Source organism: Dermochelys coriacea, chromosome 5 (assembly GCF_009764565.3).
Source record: "Dermochelys coriacea isolate rDerCor1 chromosome 5, rDerCor1.pri.v4, whole genome shotgun sequence".
Classification (NCBI taxonomy): domain Eukaryota; kingdom Metazoa; phylum Chordata; order Testudines; family Dermochelyidae; genus Dermochelys; species Dermochelys coriacea.
Window position 1 is genome coordinate 85416446 of NC_050072.1, and position 18781 is coordinate 85435226.

The 18781-nt window shown below is 39.7% G+C and overlaps 1 protein-coding gene across 4 annotated transcripts in view; it reads right to left on the reverse strand.

Moving 5' to 3' along the window:
• Positions 1 to 17101, reverse strand: part of SYK (spleen associated tyrosine kinase) — a 74845-nt gene extending 57744 nt beyond the window's left edge. Inside the window, exons 1-2 of one of the 4 annotated variants that reach the window (XM_043514427.1) lie at positions 16310 to 16377; positions 12910 to 12919 (exon numbers count right to left, since the gene is read on the reverse strand). The gene's annotated coding sequence lies outside the window, so the exon portion shown is untranslated. Of the gene's footprint in view, positions 1 to 10224; positions 10311 to 12909; positions 12920 to 16309; positions 16378 to 16476 lie in introns of those variants that run through there. The other 3 variants (XM_038402881.2, XM_038402883.2, XM_038402882.2) reach the window with 3 other exon arrangements.
• Between the last annotated feature and the right edge of the window lie 1680 nt (positions 17102 to 18781).

Here is an 18781-nt window from a genome sequence, read left to right on the forward strand (position 1 = left end):
CTGGCACCTATAGATGCTACCAGAATAAAAATAATAAGAAAATCAGTAAGGAGAAGAAACAATAATACTGAAAGAAACCTGGGGACAGCAAGTTAGTCTTCTCTTGCAGCCATAATTTCAGAAGTAAAGGAACTGAATTGTGAGGGCATATTAAAAACGTGGCTAACTGGCAATAAAGTGTGATTTTGCTTGATAAAATCTGTAAATATTTGAACAGCGTGAAATACAAGGGTGTAGAGGAATTTAGTGTAATGCACAAGGATACAGCTGGGAGTAATAGGATGAAATTAAGAAAAAAGAAGATGTAGGCTGAATATCTTTAAAAAAAACAAAAACTTTCTACCAACAAGATGTAGCATGCTGCAATGGACTTCCAAGGAAGTAGTGGGAACTCTTATAGTTTGGAACATTTAAAACAAGACTACACAAAATGAATATATGCTGATGGACAAGTCTCTCTTAGCAAAAACATCATTCAATAGATCTTTTACACCTTTAACTTTCACAATTATCTGATTACATATTGAAGAGAAATTTGAACAGCATTAGTGTACAACTTTTTCCTAAAATATTTTATGCACTACTGCCTCCTATATTACTCTTCCAAACGAATTAGATACTGATTTTGAGGAATTCCTTTGTACTCTATATGATAAGTCAGTATATGTAGGATTTTGGCCTAGTTAATATTCTTTCAAGCAAAACTAGCTAATCTGCAAACAGTACTCCAATTTTTAGTCTAACAACTAGGTGTATATTTTCTCCTTATATAACACCCATTAATACTTAAAGGAGTTAAACATGCTTTTAAAAGGAGAATATATATTTGGTGGCAGTTTCAAGACTAGCCAATCCAGCTGTAAGTGTTTCATACCTGCTCTGCATCAGCCTCTATTCTGTAGTGAACTGGTGTGACAGATTATTAAAAACAAGAAGTGATAGCACTTTGCTATTTGTAAGTAAAAGGAGCCAGATCCTCAGCTACTGTAAATTAACAGCTCTGTTGAAATCAAATAAAGGTATGTCAGCAGAGACCAGCTGAAGATCTGGACCAAGATGAAATATACAGTATATTACACCTCACTCTGGCCTCACATCAGAACAACCTGGTTAATACATTAAAGTCCATAAACTGCCCTTGATCCATGGACAGAAAAAGTGTAGTAAGATTAGCATGCAAGGGAACACCCGCAATAACACATTTATAACACACAAGGATAACGTCCAAATATTTCTAGCCATTAGCTATCTATATCTGTGAGTTGTGTGTGGATTGAGGTTAATATATAGTCCAAAGAATTCTTCAATACTACCTTTGATGCTGTTGTAAATTGGGGTAGTTACAGAGGTGCTATAAATCCATACTTATTTTTTTCCACTTTGAAAGCAGAAACTTACATTTTTACAGTATTTTTAACAAGTATGATGGATTTAAAATATCAGTAAGTCAATTCTCATTTCTCATCTCCATATTTTTCACACATGACATATTATGATTGCTAATAACTTTCCTATGCCTAGGCATTTAGATTATATTGTTAATTTGGTTCAGGATTACCTTGTTTTCACTGTCTACTATAAAAGTGAGTTTTTATTCACAATAAGCCCAAGGAAAGGAAAAAGGGAAAATTATCCAGAAGTTGAGGAACTTAGTAGCTGTTTAATAATATGCAGTTTAGGAGAGTAATTGAAACTCAGCCATGCAAACTGGAATGACTAATTTTTCTATTTATTACACAAAATCCCTGGGATCCTTAATGATCACAAGTGGTCAAGAGTTTGATTTTATATCTCATCCAATAGATGGCACTTCCTCACAATGCCCCTGAACATCATGCTGGAACATAGTTAAATACTGATTCAGGGGAAAGAGTGACCTCCATGGGATCCACAATAAATTTCATGTAGCACACTGGGGTTTCCTTGGAGGGCTGATTGCATTATGTATGAAAGCCTAAGGCAGTATGTTTGCAGACTTCACCCAGTGCTTCTCCATCCACCTCAAAGCCTGCAGTCACCTTCACTCCTTCCCCCACCCCACCCGCCCAACATTTGGTTTCCCTGCTCTCAGTGGCAATAAAGCAACTGGTAGATAGAGATCTTACCCTTGACCCAATGTAGTTCCGACCACTTCCATCCTCTTTGATCGCTTTAAGTACTATGCTGTTGTTTCTGACTCCAGTATCACCTAACTTCTATTGCAAATGTTTAATTACTCTTTATTTGTCTCTGCTGTTGATTGTACTTCAAACTCTAAGATACTCCTTTCTTAGGTACCAAAAACTTTCCTCATTGCATAGCATGCTGTCCTTTGCACCTGTAATTGTTACATTCTGAAAGTCTATTGACAACCCTATTAGCAAGTTCACCACTGCCTCAACAGTTACTCTGCTGCCATACTTTTGAGATAAAAATCATCTTGTTTGAGGGGTACCCTTCCTGTGCATTTTCATACTTTAAAGTAGTTGAGTTTCAGTTACATTTACCCTTAACTTTGAATTGCCTGAATTTCTTGTGGTTATTTCTAAGCTTGTAAATGTTCCTGTAAGCCTTTAAAAAATCATTTAGGATAGTGATGTGTATTCTTAAACATAACTCCAATTTAATTAAAGTTTTGGTCTGGGAACAGGACATACTATATGCTGACTCTTATAGAGAAGAAGATCTTTGAACCACTAGTCATATCTTGGACCCAAAGTTCCTCTTTACTGAAGTCAATGGGAGCTTTGCCATTGACATCATTGGGAGCAGGAATGGGTTTAAGGTAATCTCATGTCTCTGAAATTTGGGAATGTCCTTGTGTTCAGCACCTGTCCCAGTGTATTTTCTCAGCTATACAGAAAACTGTTTTTTCCTGGGTTTTTTTTTGTAACACATCATGGACAGCCCTTCTCCTGGCCTTTCACATATTGCAATATTGCCAACCCCAAACATTCAAAAATCATGAATGGGTCCAAAATACCATTAAATTGGCTTAAAAATAATTATATGTTAAAATTTTTTTTTGTATTTGCCTTCTGGTCTTTGAGCCTTTTGGGTTCACACTGTCAAGCTTTTCTCTGCAAGTACATGGACTAGAAACTTCCTTTTTATTTTAAGTGAAAGTTGAGATTCTCATGTAATCAGATGACTCCAGGAGATGGGGATTTAAAAAGAAATAGCAGATATCACAAGAGTTGGCAACACTGTACCTCCCACCAATAGGGTGAGTAGATACCTGGAAAAAACCCCCAAGAATTTCCTGGCTTTTTATAAAGCTACTTCAGTGCCACTCCTAGTGCTTCTGTGCTGAGGCTGGGGAGGGGAGAGAGAGGAGCAGAACCTCACTCCACCCCTTGATCCCAAAATTCTCCCACTTGAATCTTGACCTCCCCAACAAGACCATGACTGGTGGACTCTCCCATCTCCCACAACCCTTTGACAGGTGTTGGTTTGAAAATCATGTCATCCTAATCAGGTCCTTTAAATAAAGCAAGTTATTGAAAAATTGCCTGGCATTTGTGCCTCACATAGTGAGTGTCCCCTTGATTATATCTTTTTTCAGTGGGGTGAGAGTAGGGCCCTACTATTTCCTTGTACATTTAGTTTAAAATATTACTTCTGCTTTTTTAAAAACAAATCACATATTTAGTGGTTATTAAATCATCCTTTTGCTGCCTGCCCAGAGAATACTTATGCTGACATGAAGCAGCCAGTGCCTCTGGCAGAAAGATGCCCTCTATGAAAGCAAACATTTCATCTGGGACACAAATTGCATCATTTGGATAGAAGGATGATCCCTTATAGGCAAAACGATTTTCAATGCATGGTATCCACTCTGCCAGCTGCCAAAATTAGGACCTGATGGGGATTTGCTAATGCTGAATGGAAAGCATTTGAGTTATTTCTGGTGGACTGCCCTGTAGACTGGCTACTCCTCAATACTTGCATACATGAATGAGATTTTCCTGTGCATTGACAATTAAATAAGCATACCAAATACACCAGCACCACAGAGATGTGTAATGGGTTTGATACTAGACCCAGTGCACAGCTTGAGTAAATGGGGTGGAAAAGGAGCGGGATTTGCCTCTAGTTGCACACACAGAACTCTCATTGACTCCAACGGATGTTGTGTGTTCACAATGATTACATTGTAATAATGTTTATTAACTCTTATTCTACGATCAAGCTGACAATACTGACAAAGCCTATATTGGGGAGCACAGTAATAAAATCAGTTCATGGAACCAACAACCAACCTTAATTCTTAAAGAATTATTGAACTAAATTACAGTATATGCAAGCAAGACTTTTTATGGTACCTTGTGTCCATTTTTTGTTATGAATTCAGTTCCACTGTAGGAAAAACACTTGTTTTCTAAAATTGTTAATTTCATAAGCTGAATAATAATACTATATAATGTAATGAGCATAATTACATGTGTATTGTAAAGTCTGAGAATATATATATACAATTATGGGCCCAATTTTGCTCTTGTCAAAGTCATAGGCAGAGCTACCACTGACTTCAAAAAGAGCAGGTTCAGGCTGATTGAGCCTGATACAAAGCTCAAGATCAATGGAAGACTTTCCACTGACTGCATTTAAACCCATAATGCGTTTAAACCCATAGTATTTGAGGCATAAACTCATATTTTGAGATTTTAAATAACAAAGACATAAATGTTTGCCCAGGGCTGAATCTGAATATATAATATACTGTAGTCCCAGAGAGAACTTTTCAAGCCAAGTTTAGTTTAAAACAATTAATTCAAGATACAGCAAGCACTTGGAGGCAGAACACTGCAGAGAACTATACAAAAACAATAAGAAGATAAGAACATAAGAATGGCCATACTGGGTCAGACCAAAGGTCAATCTAGCCCAGTATCCTGTCTTCCGACAGTGGCCAAAGCCAGGTACCCCAGAGGGAATGAACAGGACAAGTGATCTATCCCCTGTTACCTATTCCCAGCTTCTGGCAAACAGAGGCTAGGAACACCATTCCTGCCCATCCTGACTAATAGCCATTGATGGATCTATCCTCCATGAATTTATCTAGTTCTTTTTTGAACCCTGTTATAGTCTTGGCCTTCACAACATCCTCTGGCAAAGAGTTCTACAGGTTGACTATGCGTTGTGTGAAAAAAAGACTTCCTTTTGTTTATTTTAAACCTGCTGCCTATTAATTTCATTTGGTTGCTCTAGTTCTTGTGTTAGGAGGAGAAGTAAACAACACTTCCTTATTTACTTTCTTCACAACAGTCATGATTTTATAGATCTCTATCATATCCCCCCTTAGTCATCTCTTTTCTAAGTGGAAAAGTCCCAGTCTTATTAATCTCTCCTGATATGGCAGCTGTTCCATATCCCTAATCATTTTTTTTTTGCCCTTTTCTGAACCTTTTCCAATATATCTTTTTTGAGATGGGGTGACCACATCTGCACGCAGTATTCAAGATGTGGGTGTACCATGAATTTATATAGTGGCAATATGATATTTTCGGTCTTATTATCTATCTCTTTTCTTAATGATTCCTAACATTCTGTTTGTTTTTTACTGCCCCTAAACATTGAGTGTATGTTTTCAGAGAACTATTCACAGTGACTCCAAGATCTTTTTCTTGAGTGGTAACAGGTAATTTAGACTTCATCATTTTATATGTATAGTTGGGATTATGTTTTCCAATGTGCATTACTTTGCATGGACCAGATATAGCCTAGATGAAGTTGCACGATAGGAGGAGACAATGCAAGGAGCTTTTCTGCCTCTTACTAAGAGGCTGATCAGAATTCCATGGAGAAGCATAGCCCCTTCTCCATTCTCATGTCCCTGTGCCACTGGGGTCGCTTGAAAAGAGGTAGGACCACAGCTCCATCATTGCACTGTCCAGCAGAGCCATCTACATATAGAGACGGAAGTATGTTGCAACATTTTCAAGGGTGAGGTCGCAGCCCCATGGTGTGCGCTCCCTGAGAACACTCAGGAAGAAATCTGGCTGACTAGATTTTATCCTGGATGCTCTGGCTGCTGTATGGCCTCTTTGCACCCAGGATGCCTAGTTTGCCATGTTTGAACCCACTTGATTTCTGGTCATAGTTTGGTATAAAGTGAAGTTTGTCCTCTGCTGTTTTCTATGCCTTATTGTTTAGGCACAATTTATCAAAAAAGTAAAGTACAGTAGCACAGAAAAGAAAAAAAAAGCTGCAACTGAAAAGGATACAAATAAAGAGAAATGCTAACACATAAAAAGTGAAAATAAAACAACATAGTTGAGATGCTAAACATAGAAACCAAAAGAAACCATTACAGCAGAGTGGGGTGAACAGCGAAATGAACTTGCAGAATTGGGAAAAGCCGTTTAGGAATTAAACAAGAACTTTCTCAGTACATTTGCAAGGAGAAACACTAAAAATAACCATAACTGTCTATCCAATGCCCTGGATATTTTCAGGATCAGTGGGGCACTGGCAGTAAATATGGCAGTGAAGCACATTTCCAGATGGAGCTTATTCTCCTTTTAGAGGAGATCAGGATTGTAATCCTGAGGCCATTATGACAAACCAGTAAGGATAAAATACAAATCAAACTTTCACCCAACTCTTTTATTGAGGTTAACTTTAAAGAAAATTGTTTGATGTACCCCTGTGCTTCCTGGGTTCATGCAGGAGAAGAATCTGAAGTCCTGGAATGCTGTAGGAGAGGAACACTAAATTTCCAGAAAAGCTAACCTTGGAGATTTTCAGCCTGATTGCCAAACAAAAGAAATAGTCACAATGCTGAGCACCTCCTTACAGTGGTGTGCATCCTTAATTCCCACAGATTGCAACTGGTGGTGTGGCTGCTTGGCCTCATTCAGGATCAACTCAGCATCTTGCAGGCTCAGGCCCTAAATCTGGATGTGTGTGCACACCATCCCTTCAAACCCTGGGTTTGACTCGTCCTTATTTATGACATTCTAGCATGGGCTCCAGGAGACTAGCTATCCCTCTGAACTCAAGTGTATCAACTCTGGAAGCTGAGGCTGCTTAGTAAAGGAGGATCTCACCAGAAACAAAACAGGAGATGGGAGAAAATACAAGCCGTCCCTCAAAATGAGAGGTGCTCCAGCAAAAGCTGAACATCTGCTTACTTGAAAAAGAATCGTGTAAAGGCATTACAGTGGGTGACATGCATGCACAGCCTTATTTAAATGTAGGCCGAGGGCAAAATTAGTGGTGCATTTTTTAAATTAATCAGTGCTACAAGGGTCATTTAGAAAAATTTGGTTGGAATAATGATCACATTCCTTATAATAATACACTGTCCTATCTGGCCCAGCAAAGAATTTCACAGCATCTTTTAAACTAGTAGTTTCAGGCTGAGATGTTCAAAGATGCCTAAAGAATTTTGACTCCCATTTCCCTACTCAGCTTTGAACATCTCAGCCTTAAATTCAGTTCTAAAAACCCTATACATAAATAATAGTGTTCTCCTTAAATAAAGAGCTATTATCAACCACAATAACCATGTATTCTTAAAGTAAGAAGGCTTAAATCATAGACTATTTCATTCATTGCACTGAAACTTGCTGTTAAACTATTTTCTAAAGTGTTGAGTCTCTCCAGGTATTTTTCTTCTTTAGGTTGTCTCTCAGATCATATCAAGTCAGATTAATACTAAACTGGACAGGCATCTAAATGGGCACTTTGCTCACTTTGGGCAGATTTTACTGTCCTTACCTTGCCTGAGAATTACCTTGCTCTGTCAATAGTCATATTCGACTAAGATTCAACTCAATGAAAATACAAGTGGCAGAATCAGGCCCTTTCCTCATTCAGACAGATGTCACCTGACACAAGATCTTTACTGATGAACACACTTTTAAATGTTTCAGAGTAGCAGCCGTGTTAGTCTGTATTCGCAAAAAGAAAAGGAGTACTTGTGGCACCTTAGAGACTAACAAATTTATTAGAGCATAAGCTTTCGTGAGCTACAGCTCACTTCATCGGATGCATTTGGTGGAAAAAACAGAGGAGAGATTTATATACACACACACAGAGAACATGAAACAATGGGTTTATCATACACACTGTAAGGAGAGTGATCACTTAAGATAAGCCATCACCAGCAGCAGGGGGGGAAAGGAGGAAAACCTTTCCTGGTGACAAGCAAGGTAGGCTAATTCCAGCAGTTAACAAGAATATCAGAGGAACAGTGGGGGGTGGGGTGGGAGGGAGAAATACCATGGACCCCACCCCCCACTGTTCCTCTGATATTCTTGTTAACTGCTGGAATTAGCCTACCTTGCTTGTCACCAGGAAAGGTTTTCCTCCTTTCCCCCCCTGCTGCTGGTGATGGCTTATCTTAAGTGATCACTCTCCTTACAGTGTGTATGATAAACCCATTGTTTCATGTTCTCTGTGTGTGTGTATATAAATCTCTCCTCTGTTTTTTCCACCAAATGCATCCGATGAAGTGAGCTGTAGCTCACGAAAGCTTATGCTCTAATAAATTTGTTAGTCTCTAAGGTGCCACAAGTACTCCTACACTTTTAAATGAGATACTGCATCCGATGAAGTGAGCTGTAGCTCACGAAAGCTTATGCTCTAATAAATTTGTTAGTCTCTAAGGTGCCACAAGTACTCCTTTTCTTTTTGCAAATTAAGTGCGAAACTAAGATGGGACTTGCACAAACAAGTTAGTCTGCCTTCTCATCTCCTAGGACAGAAAGGATTACAGTACAGTGAAAAGCTTCTCCAGCAATGCTCCTGGAGTATACTTTGCTGAAGTATACTGAGTTAGTCTAATTTTTCTAAGATTAAGGTATCAGCAGGAAACAAGTGAGATTAACCCTCACTGGTGTAGAAAGGGTGCGATTTACATTTCCCTGTATCCATGCAGATAGTCATGTTGGCAGACAAGTTCAGTCCCAAAGGAAAGGGTTTCACCAAGAAAGAGCCAAATAAAAAATAAAAATAAAAATGTTGCTAATAGAGGATGTTATGGCTAACGGATAGTCAGATTGTGAACATCAAGGGTTGGTTTCTTAAGCAAAGCCCACATAATGGCTTCTGTAAAAGAAGCTATCGACCTGTCTCCCTAAAAGAGGCATTTACACTTTCCTCCAACAGTGGAGCCAGTTCTTCCTGGCTGGCCTTCAACCAACCAAGACACATATCTGAAGGACATGTTGTGGAATGAAAGGCTTCTAACCACTCCTAGTACATCAGTATGTCACCAGTCTAAACTATTCTAGAGAAGATCTAGCTTTGTGTCCTCTGGACACTATTCTGTATCCACAGAACAAACAGCTCAGCTAAAACTGCTGAAATCAAAAATACTTTCACAATGGGAGGAAAGTTTCTCTTGATAAAGGCCCCTTTCTCATTCTCGGCAGAAAGAGGATGCACCTGGCCCCAGAGTGTTCTGGGCCAATAGGCAATATGTTTCTAGATTTTGCATTGCAGCCACTATAAGAAGCTGCCAGGCAGGGAAAATATTTGGTAGCCAAAAGTGTTCTCTTGTGCTGTCTTCTGAGCAATATTAGCTATTGTGTTGCAAAGTGATCTGAATGTAAATGACTGTACAGTGCCCACTACATCAGGTATGAAACAATGACCAATACTGGTACCACTGAGGTTCATTCTATCCTAAGCTGCTGGATCTGGATCAGAGTATTATGATTACCTGGCACCTGTTAGATCTCCATATCCTATAGCTTCTACAATATTCTCTAATATCTATGGTACCAGCTGCTCTTGTTTTCCAAGCTGCTCTTGTTCCCTCATCCTCTAATCAATCCTGCTCAGAACATCTTCACCAGTGATTGGCTGGTCACTTGCTTTTTCTTTCTCCTGGGCTTATGATGGTTTGCCTACCCTTGAGGTCATTGAGAGTTGCTGGAACACCAAGTCAGGTTACTTGCTGACTTCACTGTCAGTGCAGCTTGACACTTGCCAGAAAAAAGCCAATATAGGAATTTGCTTCTAGAGTACTGACGTTATGGCTCTTTGCCTTTGTTTGGGCATGGGATGCCTCTACTAAACAGTAGCCACGCCTACTGTTGCTACTACACATAAAAATATTCAGTGGATATTATGGTGGAAACTGTGCCCTCCTCTTTTGGCACATTTTTCTGTATTACTTCTGTGGGGACTTTTATGTCCATCAGATCCTTACTGTCCACTCATCAAGTCCAATTTACCCAGGCATTGCATGAAACACAAAGCCCCCATCAGAACTGAGAATAAAAGATTTACCTGTCACTCCAAAAGAGTTCCCTCTTTACCAATCACTTTTTCCATACATGGCTTCCTGGCACCCTGACAACCTCAGACCAGGGACTCTATTTTAAACAAAAATTGGTCATAGTTTGGATAAAAATAACATATTTCCTGTCAATTTATTGGATATTCTCTTGACCTAAAAGGCAGCTAACCCAGGTATCTGATTTACAAAAATAACTGCCACATGCTACTATCTGTTTTACAGATCTCCTAGCAAAAGGCATCCTATTGAATTCACATATCTGCTTTGATGTGCAGTAAATTTTCCCGTTTTAACTCAGGGATATACTGCATTAATTGTCCATCATCTTCTTTTAAACGTATCATATGTAACAAGGCTTAGATGTTGGAGGAGATTTTATATTCAAAAGTTCTTTCCACCATGTCAAAATCATCGTTTTGATTGAGTGAAATAAACAGTCTGAGTTCACACATAAATGATACAGGACACATTTTCAAAAGTGGGAGTACTGAAATGAACAAGAGCTCTAAGAGCATGTACCTGCACTGGTTGAGTGCAAATCAAACTACTGTGCATTTTCCTGATCTTTACATATACAACTCCCACACTGGATTTTTAATGTAAATGTTGCTGTATCAGAATATAGTACAACTTTGAAAAACTATATGTGCTTTTGGCCAAATTCTACTCTCAATTCACTAATTTAAATTAAAAGGAACTCTAGAGAGTCAGGTTTCAGAGTAGCAGCTGTGTTAGTCTGTATTCACAAAAAGAAAAGGAGTACTTGTGGCACCTTAGAGACTAACAAATTTATTTGAGCATAAGCTTTCGTGAGCTACAGCTCACTTCATCGGATGCTCATGAAAGCTTATGCTCAAATAAATTTGTTAGTCTCTAAGATGCCACAAGTACTCCTTTTCTTTTCTAGAAAGTCAGTTTCCCTCTGTGACATCATTTTAAATTGACAGTAATTCCATCAAAGTCCATGGAGTCCCTCTTGATTTAAATTTGTGTAACTGAGAGCAGAATTTGATCACTTTCCTCAGTGGTGTAAATTTTAAATTAACTACCTTAAAGTCTGATTCTCCTCTCAGTTACATAATTGTAAAGAGAGAGGAACTCCACTGACTTCCATATGACTGTGTAGATGAGGTCAGAATATGGATCTTGAACATAGTCTCATCTCACTTACCCCAGCAACTTAAAACAAACACATAACCAAGGGGTTTAAAAAAGAATGTGTATATGCGGGGGAAAGAAAGCACTGCTAATTGTGATGAATCTGTACTATGAGGTAAGGATTTTAATGAAGTTTTTAAAAAGGTTTAGGAAATGCTTCTGTGTTTTATAATCCTGAAGTATTTGTATAATTCTATAATACTTATTTCCCTGGTACACTTTTTATTCTTACACTTCCTGCCATGATTGCACCTGCTTCCCCAATCTATCTCCACCCACACTGGGGGTTCGTGACAGGGTAAGCTGCATTACCAACCTAAGAGCTGCTTCACTACAACAGGCTGAATTTTCATATTGCAATGCTACAAATCTCACCACTTTGCAAAAGGATAAAAACATACAGTGGCAAAAGTGCAAGCCAAATGAAATCATGTGCAGTTATACAAAAACGCAAACTATAAAGTTAAAATGCTTTTTCTTCCCTATGCTTTTTTGCAGCGCTCTTCTAGTCAACTTGACTATATGGACAGGAAGTTATAACCTATTTTTAACTTTGGAATGTGAACAATAATCAAAAGAGAGGCTAAAAACTTTATAACATAACTTCATTCCACTGCAGTAGGTGATATTTTGTATCAAATGTATGTATATTTCTCCATAATCTTATACTACAGTGAGGTCTGGATTGATCTATCTGCCCTACAGAAGCACAATTTGCACCTCCCTGCAACAACAATGCCTCGTATACTCTTAGTGGATTCACCCCCAAGGAAGGGAACTTTAATTTCCACTAAGGTTAAAATATCACGGTAATGAAGTGTTGCAATTGCTCATTTAAAATTACAAAAATTCTGGGAATGCAAAAATGAGGGGTCTAAGTGCAACATTAATTCAGCTATAAAGCACACATAGTACTTTGTTTTTTTCTGGTTAAATGCATATCTTTAGCTGTCATTCTTTGTAAGATGTAAATCATAAGAACGTATACCATATGAGCAAGTTAATATTGTTGTTGGAAGCTTAACTTCAGCATTTTATTTCTGTAATTTTAACTATATCTTTGCAACAAAATATCTTTTTGCATTTCCAAAATTATAATACTAACAAAACCAGTAATAATTGCTCAGTGTATTCCTCAGGTGTTCCACTATGCAGATAGTGTGCAAGGTCTGATCCTGCAAAACTTAATCACATGATTTGTCTTTACTTATGGGGGTAATCAGTGAGACTACTCATATACCAAAAGAGAAGAGAGGATTCTCAATAACTGTAAGGTGAGACATTTAAAAAGATGTTCTTTTTATTTCAAATGAAAATAGGATTTGTAATGTGAAATTTCTTTTCTTATAATAAAATAATATTTTTCAGTTTACAACTAAAGGACCTGACTCTGCAAACCCTTGTCCATGTGAGAGAAGTCTTTACTCATGCAACTGGATCCATTGACTTATGTGGAATCAACAGCTCTCACTGATAAGATATTACAGGATCAGGCCAAAACTGAATAAACGATCATTTGAGCTAGACCTGATGAGATAAGTTTCTAGGGCCTGATCCTGAGAGGTTTTAAGCACTTTGGCTCCAATTCACAAAGTACTTGAGTAGCCTCATTGAAATCCTTGGCTAACTAATTATGCAGGGCTCAGTTCTTTGCTCAGTTACACCAGTGTGTAAATATGGAATATTCCACTGCTATCAGTGGAGTTACTTCACTCAAATGAGAGAAATGGATCTATAATATTCCATTAACATTCACATATTTTCTAAGGGCCAAATTTTGCTCTCTCAGTTCCGATAGGTTTCAGAGTAGCAGCCGTGTTAGTCTGTATTCGCAAAAAGAAAAGCAGTACTTGTGGCACCTTAGAGACTAACAAATTTATTAGAGCATAAGTTTCGTGAGCTACAGCTCACTTCAATGCATCCGATGAAGTGAGCTGTAGCTCACGAAAGCTTATGCTCTAATAAATTTGTTAGTCTCTAAGGTGCCACAAGTACTGCTTTTCTTTTTTCAGTTCCGATAGTAGCTACATTCATTTCCTTTACTTCACTGGGGTTACTCTGAATTTAAACAAATGCAAATGGAGGAAGTATTTGGCTTAGTCACTCCCTATGTTCCTCTGTCTCTAGGGCCTGGTCCAAAGCCCGGTGACATCAGTGGGAGTCTTTCCAATAACTTTAGTAGTTTTCGCAAAAAGAAAAGGAGTACTTGTGGCACCTTAGAGACTAACAAATTTATTAGAGCATAAGCTTTCGTGAGCTACAGCTCACTTCATCAGATGCGATGAAGTGAGCTGTAGCTCACGAAAGCTTATGCTCTAATAAATTTGTTAGTCTCTAAGGTGCCACAAGTACTCCTTTTCTTTTTGCGAATACAGACTAACACGGCTGCTACTCTGAAACCTGTCATTTAGTAGTTTTGAATCAGTCTGTAGATCAACTAATTAGGCACACTTACAAAATCAAAATTAACATAAATAACATTCTCAAACAGCATCAGACTCATACAACATGAATATCATTGCCAAGTTTTATCTCAATGCAGTATATCATATCAGCATTTGGAAAGGAAAAGAAAAATGTAATTTGCCTTAAAAAAATTCTAAAACTTGCATCCTCTGACTTCAACAGCAGTTTTACAACTGACTTTAGTGGGAGGAAGAGTAGGCACTTACATAGCAAATGCAAAGAGAAAAAAGGAATCAAATGCATCAGTGCCATTATAGGTAGTCACTAAAGTTAAAAAGTGGTAACCGTGTTAGTCTGTATCAGCAAAAACAACTAGGAATCCTTGTGGCACCTTAGAGATTAACAAATGTATCTGGCATAAGCTTTTGTGGGCTAGAACCTACTTCATCCGATGTAGTGGGGTTCTAGCCCACGAAAGCTTGTGCCCATATAAATTTGTTAGTCTCTAAGGTGCCACAAAGACTCCTCCTTGTTTTTACTAAAGTTAAAAACACTGAAAACATTATAACATTAATATTACTCTTTTAACAGGTTTTTTTTTGTGCTCCTAGCATTTTTTAAAAGACACCTATTAACCTCTTCCAAAAATAACTCCCCCTGACTTTAGATCAAATTCTGCTCTCAGTTACATCAGTACAACCATGATGACTTGAAAGTAGAAATGTAACCAAGTAAAATTTACATCTTTCATTTTACTGGGCATTAATATTTTTTAGTAGAAACAAAACCTGAAAGCTTTATAAAATACTGTTATGGATTTTATGATTCCTTCAACTGAACATGAAAATAAGAGCAAATATTAGTCATTAGTTTAGTCATTCTGATCTTCCTAAAATGGTTTAAAAACATTTATTCCAAGTTGTTTTGTCTATTCAAGATGAGGCCTTCTTGATAACCTTCTCTCTAGAAAAAACTGTCAGAAAATAAAAACACTCATGTCTCAAGCTTCCTTATTTGTGCATTTATCAGGCTTAAACTTAACAAATGGCTGAGAAAGGAAAGTGTCATAGTTCCTGTAAAAGTACCCACTCCAAGTGCTCTCAGGCTGTAACAGTTTATGGCTCTGATCTTCTTATCAGATCTGTGCAGGGTCAATGCATGTGGATCAGACTGCACATTTCAGTTAAAGGTCCAGAAAATGAAAATACTTTGTACAAAGCATACTTTGCAAGACAAAGCCCAAAATAAAGGATATTAACAAAAATTATGAGTGAGAATGTAAATGGCTTGTTGAATTATGGAAAAAAAATTGTCATAAGAGGGAGGTGTTTTCCAAAACTACTGTATAATTAAGCCAAATTAGGGAATTTGGGGCTTGATCCTGCTCCACTGAAGTCATTGGTATTTGTGGCTAAGAAAAGAATGTTGGATTCGCCCAAAAATTGGCCTGACATACCACTCGCTATACTCCTCCAGTTTTATGTACCTGTGACTCTATTAAAGTCAATGGAGTTTCACTGGTGTAAAACTGAAATAAATAGTGGTGACAGCATCCAACTCATTTCAGTGTATCTAATGATATTTAATCATTTTTTTCCTCAGAAAAAATCATCAAAGACATTTGACCAAAAAAAAAATGGTCAGGCTTCAAAACCCTGAATTAGTACATTATATTTAGAATCCCTGTAATAACTTCATCCCATGCAAACTGTGAGCATTGTTTGTTATGTTTACAGAACAAATCAGTCTCATATTCATGTACCTAAATACGCTCATTTACTTAAATACTGGTTTGTGTCGATTTTAGACAGTTGTAATTTACAGAGTTTTTTGTTTGCTTTCAAACTGGTGCATTTTATTTGTTTTCATGGTAAGCAGTTTAGCGGACTATGCCTCCTCATATTGCTTTTTGGGGTTAATTTTTTCCTTACGACTTCCTTAAGTATTTTTAAAAAGTGTCTGCAATCATTTTGTTTGACTGACTAATTGGTATTTTTGATTTGCCCTGGGTATGGGAGTGTATTTTTCCCTATAACATTTACTCCACCGGTTTTCACATTGTGCATGAAAAGTTAGCATAGGATGTAACAAACCTAGTTGGGGAAACTTTTGGCTTTTAGGTGTGAAGGAAATTTAAATGTTATCTTAAGGGAGGGGCCCAAACAAAAACTGCAGATTGGGACACCTCAGAATTTGGCGCGGGTGCGAATTTTGCAACTTGGGGCCCTCTACTAAATGTTTTGCTACTTGATGCAACCCAACGTACTTGGAACGGGGCAAAGCCTCCTCCCAGGCTGTATTTAAAGGGTGGAAGACGCCGCGACGGGCAGCTAGTTCTAAAGCACCTCGAAGGCGAACGCGGAAGGAATCGATTCCTGCTCATCCGATGAAGTGAGCGGTAGCTCACGGAAGCTTATGCTCTAATAAATGTGTTAGTCTCTAAGGGGCCACACGTCCTCCTTTTTCTTTATGCTCATCCAGTGCGCGCCCCTTGCCTAACGGGGTCCTGACAACGGCAGCCCAGTCCAGCCGCGAAGCTGCCCCCGCTCTCCGATCCGCTAGCGACGGACTCGATGCAGGGCCACAAAAGGGGCTTTCGGAGCCAGCCGGACTCCCGAGCGTGCCCCTGCCAGCGCGTGCCCCCACCCCTCCCCGCCGGAGCAGGCAGCGGCTCTTACCTAGGCACGGCGCCCGGGGAGCGCCGCGGGCTGGCAATCCGCCGGGATCCCGGCCGGCGGGAGGGAAACGGCGCCTTTCCCCGGCTGAGCGAGGCAGCTGGTGGCCGCGCGCAAGCTGCAGCTGAGATCTCCCCCCCCCCCCGGGCGAGGCTGCCGGAGCGTCCACACCTCAGCGGGGCGGGTTCCCCCCCCCCCCCCCGGGGGACGCCCCCAGCCCCGGAGCAGCACAACGGGAAGCGGAGGCAGCAGCCGCTGTGCCTTGCTCTGGGGGTCCCGGCTCGACCCCAGCGCGCTGCCTCCCAGACCTGCGCTCAGGGTGAGCGAAACCTTCGCTTCCTCATTTTCTGTGGTAGCCCCGGCCTCTTCCTCCCAGCCTGGTTTCAGCTCACACACTTCCTCATTGGGCAGGACCGCAGCTGCTCTCCCCTCCATTTGCTTAACAGCCTTGACACTTTGAGGGAGGCCACCGGCTTCCCCGGCCAGGATGCACCAGCTCGGCCCTGGGTGGCTTTGCCTCTGCGGTCTTCTTCTCCCTTTCCTGTCTGCAGCCTCTAAGCCATCCCTGTGAAACACTTCCCCTAATTGCCCACCTCCCTCTCGCGCCTTTCCCCCAGGCCAGTTTCATTAGGGATCCGCAACATAATCCTTCCCGCTTTCCTTTCTGGTCCAAAAGAGTTCAAGGGAACCCGCTCACACTGGGTTTCGTAGAATCAAAAAGAAAAAAAAAATGTAGGACTGGAAGGGGCTTGGAGAGGTTAGCAGGTCCAGCCCCCACTGGCTGAGGCAGGCCCAAGTAAATCTAGACCATCCCTGTCAGCTCTTTGTTTCCTAACCTGTTCTTAAAAACTTCCAGTGAGAGGGATTCCACCACCTCTTGGGCTAACCTTTTTCTGTGCTTACCTAGTCTTATCCTTAGAAACTGTTTCCTAATATCCAACCTAACTCTGTTTTACTGGACATCCAGCCCATTACCTCATCTTACCTTCAGTGGACGTGGAGAACAATTGATAACCAGCCTCTTCATAACTGCCCTTAATGTATTTGAAGACTGTTAGCAGGTGTCCATCCCCAGCCTCTTCTTCTCTAGAGGAAACACTTCTTTCAGTCTTTCCTGTTTGTCCAACCTCTGATCCTTTTTGTTACTCTCCTCTGGACTCTCTCCAGAGTGTTCACATCTGAAGGTGTGGTGCCAAAAACTGGATATGATACACCAACTGAGGCTTCACTAGTGCCAAGTAGAGTGGAACGATTAACTCCTGGGTCTTACAAATGACATTCCTATCCTGACATCCCAGAATGATATTAGCCTTTTTTGCAACTGCATCATATTGTTGATTCATATTCAATGTGTGTTGTATGTGGTCTACATGAAATTATTATAACGTGGGTGCACAACTAGTTGGAAAAGTGTACCCAAAGAGTAGTTAGGGGGTACAATGGGAGCTGTCTGTTACTATTCAATATTTGCATTAACAACTTGGATAATGAAGTTGAGAGTACACTTATAAAATTTGCAAATGACAAAGGTGGGAGGAATTGTAAATATTTTGCAGGATTAGAATTCAAAATGACCTTGATACATTGGAGAATTGGTCTGAAATCAATGAGATTTAATAAAGACAAGTTCAAAGTACTGCACTAAAGGGGGGGAGGGGGGAAGCCCAATAGGAAATGGTGAATAACTGGCTAGGCAATGGTATTGCAAAACTGGATTAAATCATATCTTTTAAAAATGTCTGCTCTTGTCTTGAAGACTCCAAGCAATGGTGCGTCCACCACCTCTTTGGGTGAGCTATTCCAATGTTTAATTATCCTCAGAGCTAGAAAATTGTACCTTATTCAAGGCTGAATTTGTCTAACTTCAGCTTCTAGCCCTTGAATTTGTTACGCCTTTGTCAACAAGCATGAACGCCCCTGCTATTAGCTATGTTTCATGTGTAAGTGCCTCGACACATTGATCAAGTCACCTCTCAACCTTCTCTTTGATAAGCTGAATAGGTTGAACTCTTCAAGCTTTGTAATGTGAAGCTTGATTTTCTACCTTTAGATCTCTTTTGTGGCCTTCCTTGGAACTCTCTCCAGTGTTTCCATAATCTTCCTGAATTGCGGGTACCAGAACTGGACACAGTTTTCCAGTAGTCGTTTACCAATTCTGTGTATAGAGCAAGATCATTCCCCTACTTCAAATCAAAGTGTTTTACAAAGGAGGTCAGTATCATTTCCCCACTTTACAGATGGGGAAATTGAGGCACGGAGAGGTGAAGTGACTTGCCCAAGGTCACTCAACAGGCCAGTGGCAGAGCCA